An 8,250-nucleotide genomic window follows, 5' to 3' on the forward strand; every position below is an offset into this window, starting at 1 on the left:
GGAAAAAGGGATTCAAAAAATAGAATATAAGCCCCATTTGATAAAATTTATATATGCAAAAGAATGGAAGGATATACACTACATTAGTGCTTCTAAGTGGGAGGCCCATGACCCTCAGGGTGTTAATTTCCACCTGGTGCAGCAGATTGAATTGGGTCGCGAAATAGATAGGGGTCCCAAAGTGTCCTCTCCCCCGGGGTTGTGTCTACTTCCTTGGGCTTGCCAGAGGCTCATGGTGGGCAGAACACTCCTCTCCACCTCTTGGCCGGGTTGGCCACGTGACTTGCTTTGGCCAATAGGATATTAGTGAACTGTGACACAATCAGAGGCTTAAAACATGATCGTGCCGTGGGGCTTGGGGGTTAGCACTGGTAAGCTCTGCCATGGAGGGAGGTGTGCCTCTGGGAGCCCCTTGATTCCAGAGGGACAAGAGCCACGTGGAGCAGACATGGACCCAACATGCAGTTTGGATCCACGAAAATTGTCCAATCCTCAGCCAACCCTGACTGAGAAACAAATGTTTATAATTGCAAGCCAGTGAAGCTGAGGTCGTTGGTTACACAGTATTATAGTGGTGGCTGCTGGATACACCCACACACTCCCTCAGATTCCCTACTCCCTCCAACCCAAGGATCCCCAGTGTGGGGGCGGCCGGTCCACCCGCTGGCCGTGAATTGGGCGCCTGAGGGACGCTGGGATGTACAGAGGTGGCTTAGAGCTCTGTTCTGCCACATTAACCATGGTTAGCTTTGGATCGTAGGACTCTAATCTTCCATTTTCTTCTTTATACTTTTGTAGATTTTCCGGAGTTGCTGCAAAGAGCGTGGTTCCCTTTTATAACCAGAAAAAGAAAGCTTTGCTGAAGAATTGGAGATTAATTGGAAACTAACTCCTCTTGGCATCTCACAAATCCTCCCTTCGGTGTCCCTGAAGAAAAGGCTCGCTGTCCATTCATTCACCTGCAGGACCATCTTCAAGACGGAGGACAGGGTTCTTGGCTTCTGAATATTGTTTTCCTTCAAGTTCGGTGACTCTGGCTCCACTCTGAATTGGTCCCCATTGGCCTCTAGCCTCAAAACGTGGTGTCTTAAGCTGAGTTCCATTGTCCAGCTAAGGAAGTTGGCCAGACGGGGATGACAGGAGACATCTGGAAGAGGCCGCCTTGCCGCGGCCCCAGCTGCAAAGGCACAGGGCACTCCGGCCGTCACTCCCAGCCCCTCGCCCGAGGAGCGATGCCCTACCCAGCCCCGCTCTTGGCCTGGAAACAGCCGGTCTACTTCGAGGCTTGTGCTCCAAGGCTGTAAGTGCCGGCCAAGCCACCTGGCCCCAGCATGTGCCCCAGTGTCGTTACTAGGTGTCTCCAGAAGACGCTGCGTTGTTTCCATGTCCTTTGGTGCTGAGGCTCGTTTGTCCCTGGCTGCCGGCTGCTTGGGTTCTCTGCACGGTTCAGTGCTGTGGGAGACGCTGCATTCAGAGTCCAGACAGTGTGAGCCCTGGGTCCCCAGCTGCTCTCCAGCACTGTGCAGGGGGGGATATGAGGGCCCGAGCTGCGTCTCCCTGGCTCCCCCACCTCCGTGTGCAGCCGGGCCTGGTGCAAACCAGGTGTTCAGTGTTGCACAGGAGGGGGTGGGTGTGAATCCAGAGAGGCTCCTGATGGTCTCTGCACAGTGAGAACTTCCTGATGCGGCCCCAGAACTTACAGGCCACTGTACCTCACCCGAGTCACCCCTACAGCCCGTGAGCTGGAAAGCATTGGTTTTCTGGGTCCGTCTTACAGAAAGTTCGGGAGCTGTAGCTCTGTGGTTATGTGGCTCGCCCAAGGTCCACACAGTGCTTAGCGGTTGGAGCTGGGACGTTAGCTCTGGCCCTTCGGCTCCAGATGGAACAACTGTCATTTTGGAAACACAAAGAACACGAAGAACGAAAGCTAACATGCACTGGATGCTTGCTGTGCGCCAGGCACCTTGCTAAGCTCGTCATAGCTCGCGGAGTCTTCCTACCAACCCTGAGAGCGACAGTCCCCGTTGTCCAGGTGAGGAAACAGGCTCAGAGAGGCGAAAGGCTTGTCTGAAGTTGCACAGCCCAGGGGCAAGGCCCACGTCCGTCTCCTTTCAGAGCTAGTGCTCCGAGCTGAAGGGAGCATGGCGGGGGGGGGGGGGGGGGTGGGAATCACGAAGCAGAACGGGAGGCGGCCAAGTTCAAATCTGGAACAGCCCCCAGGGGGAATCAAGAGACAGGGTGCTACCGTAGACCCCTGCCACTCAGTGGGGTCCGGGCCCCGCGTCATCGTGGCATCACCTGGGATTTGCGAGAAAGGCAGAATCTGCATTTTAACAAGAACCCAGGGGATCCCGAGGCACGGTAAAGTGCTGGTCCAATTTGCTCGGAGAGGAGCCTGGCACCACCCCCATGTGGGGATGTGACTCCGAGGCGGCACCAGCTCTCAGCACCTGGGGGTTCCGTGCAGGGGCCGTGAACTGAGAGGAGCAGCGCCTCCGGCCTGAGCCGCCACCGGACAGCCGCAGGTTCAAGCTGCGGGACCCCTTGGGGTAAGCTGCCTGCCATCCAGTGAATGCTCTGAGGGGCTTCCTTCTGCCCCCACTGTCCTTACCCCGCCCCTCTCTGCCCCTGCCACCTCCAGCCTCACCTCCTCCACGAAGCCTCCCCAGCTGTGCCTGCCCTAGGCAGAGTGAGCAGAGCCCAACTCTGGGCTTCCAGCCTCTCCTACAAGGATCTCGAGAGCACCTGCCCGCCCCCCTCCCCTGCCCCCGGAGGTGGCACTTAGTCGTTTACACTTACGTCTCCCCCACTGGAAGGAGAAGTTCTCCAGACAAAAGGCTCATCTTTTTCATTGAGGCCTATGTGACATACAACGTTATGTTAGTTTCAGGTGTCCCGGGAAGGGCTTCATCTTAATCGACTTAAGCCTGACACGGAAGAGGCCCTCAGCTAATATGTGCTGGGTGAATGCCTCCTCATATGCTCCGGGTAAATGATGAATGAATGAATGGATGTCTTAAGCAAAGGAGTAAATCTCTAAGTGAAACTTTTAAGGAACGTGTAGGAGGCAAAAGAGAGGGGTGTGGGGGGGGCAGAGGGATCTTGGCTTCCACTTGGCCCTCAGGGTTATCCGTGTCGTATTCCCAGGGCCATGCCACCTCCCAGGGCGAGCCCTAATAAACCAGGCCAGAGTTTCGGGGTTCTCCCGGGGAATTACTTGGGGGGAAGACCTCCCTCTCCCCACTCTCCACAGCATCATAAATTATGGGAATGCTGCCGCCAGGCACCCTGGGATGGTGCCATGAAACGAGGGGGAAGGGGACCTTGAGACAGCCAGCACCCCACCCCCATCCCAGGCCAGGGATGGCGCCCACCTCTTGGGAGCCAGCAGAGCCTTGCTGTTGCTTGAGCCGCTCAGGCCTCCTTCACACGTGGAGTTGGGATGGATGAGGTAGAAGGCAACAGAAAAATGGGATCAGCCCCGTGTCAGGTCTACGCTGGACATGAAGCCTGCTTAAAATTCCCCCTTCCTGGGGCGCCCGGGTGGCTCAGTCCGTTAAGCACCTGACTTCGGCTCAGGTCGTGATCTCTGAGTTCGAGCCCCGCGTCGGGCTCTGTGCTGACAGCTCAGAGCCTGGAGCCTGCTTTGAGTTCTGTGTCTCCCTGTCTCTCTGCCCCTCCCGTGCTCGAGCTCTGTCTCTCTCTCAAAAATAAACATTTAAAAAAAAAAAAAAAAAAAGATGGAGAGATGTCTTTGACTTAAAAAAAAAAGATTCTCTCTCCCTCTGCTCCTCTCTCTCTCTCTCTCTCTCTCTTGGTCTCCCTCTCTAAAAAGAAAAAAGATTTCAAAAAGGTGATCTAAGACCTTTATACGATTTGAATTTTACTGTTGAGTCCTGCATAGGATATGGTGGGGGCGGGGGCCAGGCCACTCTTATTCCTATAAAGCCTGCTTTTCATTTTTCTCTTTCCTGTGATCTCAGCTAAGAAATAATTTGGGACAAAAGGCTGCCACCTAGAAGATGAACAAATTTTAATTCTCCTTCAGCAAGGGTGAGAAGGTGAGAATTGTGAGTCACACAGCCAGCCTGAGAGGACCATCTGCTCAAAGTCCTTCCCGGAGGGGCAGGGTTTCTCTAAGGCAGCCGAAACTGATACTTCAACTCAGAGAGGTACAGCAAGTCCCTCCGGGAGGCACAGCAAACAGGTGGCAGAGCCCAAGTCTGACTGACCGCAAAGCGAGGGCACTTTTCCTAATTAAAGTTTCCAGAACTTTCCCCCAAATGCCTCTCGCGGCAGAGGAGAGTGAACCCATTTTCGGGGGCCTGGTGCTCAGACCCGAGGGGAACTGAGTATCTTTGTGCTTTTGCATTTCATCTGAAAATTTTATAAAAGCCAATTTGCATTATGTTTCAGAATACATTGTTCTTATACAAAAAAAAAAAAAAGATGTTTTCTCCCTGCCAAATATCTCCGAGGACAGCAGATGATCTGGGATGCTGCAGTGTTTACGCTGCACTTCAGGTTCTGCCTGGCCGAGCTCGGTGGCCACCCGGGACCTGGGTGGACGAGCCCACACTTACCCCATAAACCTCCATTATCTGTAAACACAGGCTCTCCAGGGCCAGGCTTTCCTGAGCTTTGCTCTCTGGGGCCCTAGAGAGTTTCCAGGGATCACAGAGCCCCGAACTCTTCTGTTTATCATGTCCTGGGAGATGGTATTCACGCGATTCACCCAGGCACCGAGCCCCGCTCAGTCTCATTGAGGCTATGGGGTCTCCCCTCCCTTCCACACAAGGCTGAAGGCCTGGGTTACCGCCTTGCACCGCACCCTGTCCTCTCCCTTCCCAGAAGCACTTGCCATAGTTGGTGATGAGACGCTGGCTTGTGTGACGAGAGCAGTAGAGAGGACGGTGGGGTGGAACACCCACGATGCTAGGTGGGGGCATGAGGAGGTGACGGGGGGGGTCACCCACACAGTTACCCAGAGTTACAAGTTTCATTAACCCCGATTCATAGAGGAGCAGACTGTGGCTGAGAGCAAGAGAGGCTGTATCAGTCATCTGATGCTGTGTAACAAGTCACCCCAAAACTTAGCTGAAAATAACGAACATCTATCTCATTATTCCTGGGGTCGGGCATCTGGGCAGGGCTGGGTCCTCTGGCTCAGGGTCTCACCGCGAGGCTTCAGTCCAGCCTGGGGTTTCACCTGAAGGCCCGACCGGGGGACAGTCAGCATCCAGGCTCACGCACGGCCGGCTGGCAGAGGAAGCTCCCCACGGGCTGTGGGACTGGGGGCCTCAGCTCCTCGCTGGCTGTCGGCTGAGGGTCTCCCTCAGCGCCTTCCCTGTGGATCTTTCCACAGGGCAGCTCACCAGGGGAGCAAGCAAGACAGAGGCCAGTCTGTGGGTATCCTGATCCCAGAGGTGACATTCGGTCACTTTTGTTGTCATCTTCCTCACAAGCCAGTCACTGAGTCCAGCCCACGCTGGAGGGGAGAGGGTCACGCAGGGTGAGAGCACAGGAGGCAGGTCTTTGGGGGCCATTAGAGGCTGCCTATCACAGAGGTCACGCACCCTGCCCCAGGTCTCATAACCAGGGCACCTTCAGGAGCTGGGCTGTCTACCCCATCTCAGGATGGCCAGGACAGGGCTTGGGACTGGCAGCTCTCACCAAGCCCAGGCCCCCCCACCCAGCACTGGCTGCAGCCTTCTGTAAACCACACCCAGTGCTTTCTCTTCCCTTGGAAGCCGAGAGTGCCTCCAGCCCAGCCCAGGAGGCTGCCGGGATACAACACTTTCTATCTGAGCTGAAGAAATGTTAGCTTTCAAACCCCAGGCATTGGGGGGAGGGGGGGCGCAGGTGGGCAATAGGCTGGAAAACTGGCCTATCTGGTCCTCTCCTGGGGCTGTGGGTCATGTTTCATCTGAAAAGTGAGCCAGAGACTAACCTTATAACATGATTTCTCTCCCCCATTTCCTTGTCTCACCTTTGGAAAGCCTGTGGGACTGGCTCCCTGGAGCCCTCTCTGAGGGTTCTTCCAGAAAGACCACATTCCTTTCTGTTGGCCCTGCACTAAAGTTAACTCTGTGTGTCCCAGCTCCCGGGGCTGGTGGAAAATTGAATCTCAAACATTTGTGGGGGTCCCTCCCCATCCTCTGTCCAGCCCTGTGGGGGTTGTGTGGTCCTGGGTCACCCACCGCAGAGGAACCGGCGGTGACGTCCCCATGAAAATGGAAGCTGAGTGAGGGCAGCAATTTTTGTCAGTTTTGTGCACAGATGTGCATGGTCCGTGCCCGGCACGCATCTGCCCGTGGGATGTGCGGTAGATCTGTGCCCAGTGTTGAAAGAAGGGCCTTCCTGTAGCTGCACCTAACGTACACAGCACCTTGGCGGGAGGGACCGAGGGATCTCCGCCAGCCAGGTCAGGGTCCTGTGTTCCCTTGGGCGACGTGAGAGTGAGCAGTGCCCCTGCTCTGGGCCACCTGCCTCCACCCCTTCCCAGATTCCAGAATGTTCTCCCTATTCAGCCAGACCTGCCTCTCCATTCTCCAGTCTTCCCACTTCCACCGTTTTTCCTGGAAATACCTTTTCGCAAGAATAAAAGCCTCTTTCTCAACCCTGCTCCTGGGGGTCGATAGGCTGCCAGGGCAGCCCACGGCCTCCAGGGGGGCGGCTTGGGGGAGGGGAAGGGGGCTAACTGGCTCTGGTTCCTCCTGATCATCCCCAGCGGGGAAACAACACACAGGTTTGTATCCCAGCAAGTTTTCCAGCTCGGAGTAGCAGGCTGTGCACGACGGGGCGGGGGCAGCGAGGAGGGGGCGCGGACCTCCTGCGTGGAAGGGCAAGCACTTTAAGCCCAGATCCCCCTGCCGCGCCAGGCCTGTGGTTTACAGGGCAGGGAAAGAGTGCCAGGAAGATGGGCCTACACTACCACATCTCCCGCCACCCGAGCCCCAAGTTTGTCTCACTGATCCAGGGAGACGGCAGACACCCCCTCTCAGGTGCACGGACACAAACCCCCTTGGGGCTCCTCCCTGCCGAACGCAAGCTCTTACCTTGTCCCCCGTAGGCTTCAAGGTCGGACGAGACTCAGGCCCCAGTAACTACCATGCAAAGCCCACAAAGTTTGGGGACCAAGCAGAATGTCAAGTGCTTTTCATGGCCATCTCATTTAGTCTTCCCGACTGACCTTTGAGATCAGGTACAAATATCCCCACTTTATGGACAAGGAAACTGAGGGCCAGGGAGGTGTGGCTTGCTCAAGAGCTATTACATGGGAATCGGGACACGAATATTTTTTTAAGTTTATTTATTTTGGGGAGGGAGGGGCAGAGAGAAAGAGAGAGAGGAGACCCCCCAAGCCGGCCCCACGCTGGTAGTGCAGAGCGCCACGAGGAACTCGGACGCGCAACCGTGAGATCATGACCTGAACCAAAATCGAGAGTCGGACGCTTAACCGACCGAGCCACCCAGGCACGCCCCCACCGCCGGATTTTTCCGTTTTTTTTTTTATGACACGAATATTCATGCCACTGCCCACACTTGTAATGACCATGTCCTACCGCCCCCGCCAAGTCACAGCCATGAGGCATGAGCACCACAGGACAGGCACAGCGTGGTGGAAACTCAGAGGAGTTCATGCCCAGCCCAGCAGTCTGGGAGGACTTCACACGGAGCCTGGGAAACGGGCCTCCAGGAGGAGCGAAGGCGGAGAGGTGAGAGAGCAGCACAGGGAAGGTTCTGGGCACCGGAAGCCATCTTCTTAAGCTCACGTCTTGAGGAAGTGGGCAAAACAGGAAGCAAGGGGCGGAGAAAGGTGTGCCGGGGCCACGCTGTACGTAGCGAAGCTGGGGGGCCCAGCCTGGAGCACTCTCTGGGCCTGAGCGGCCTGAGGAAGGCCAAACTGGGAGTCACGTGGGCCACGGGGCAGGCCCCAAAAGGACGGTTCACATTTTCCACTCAGACCCGGCCCGAAAACCAGCTGGACTCTTGATGTCTTCCAAGTGGCCCTTAGAGAGCTCAGGAAGCAGGCTGATTAGTTAGGACGAAGGAGATGACATTGTTTCCCCCACTCATTCCAGCCGCTGTTAAGCAAAGAATCCATTACACATGTACTGAGATGCTGGGTGAGATTTTTTTTTGTTGTTTAAAAGGCTCACTACTAAAAATATTTTTTAAGGATCTGTTTGTTTGTTTTTCCGAACTACTCAGATTGTCCGACGCTCTCAGTAAGTGAGGAATCAGAGG

Source organism: Panthera pardus, unplaced genomic scaffold (assembly GCF_024362965.1).
Source record: "Panthera pardus isolate Hobbes unplaced genomic scaffold, ASM2436296v1 HiC_scaffold_24, whole genome shotgun sequence".
NCBI lineage: Eukaryota > Metazoa > Chordata > Mammalia > Carnivora > Felidae > Panthera > Panthera pardus.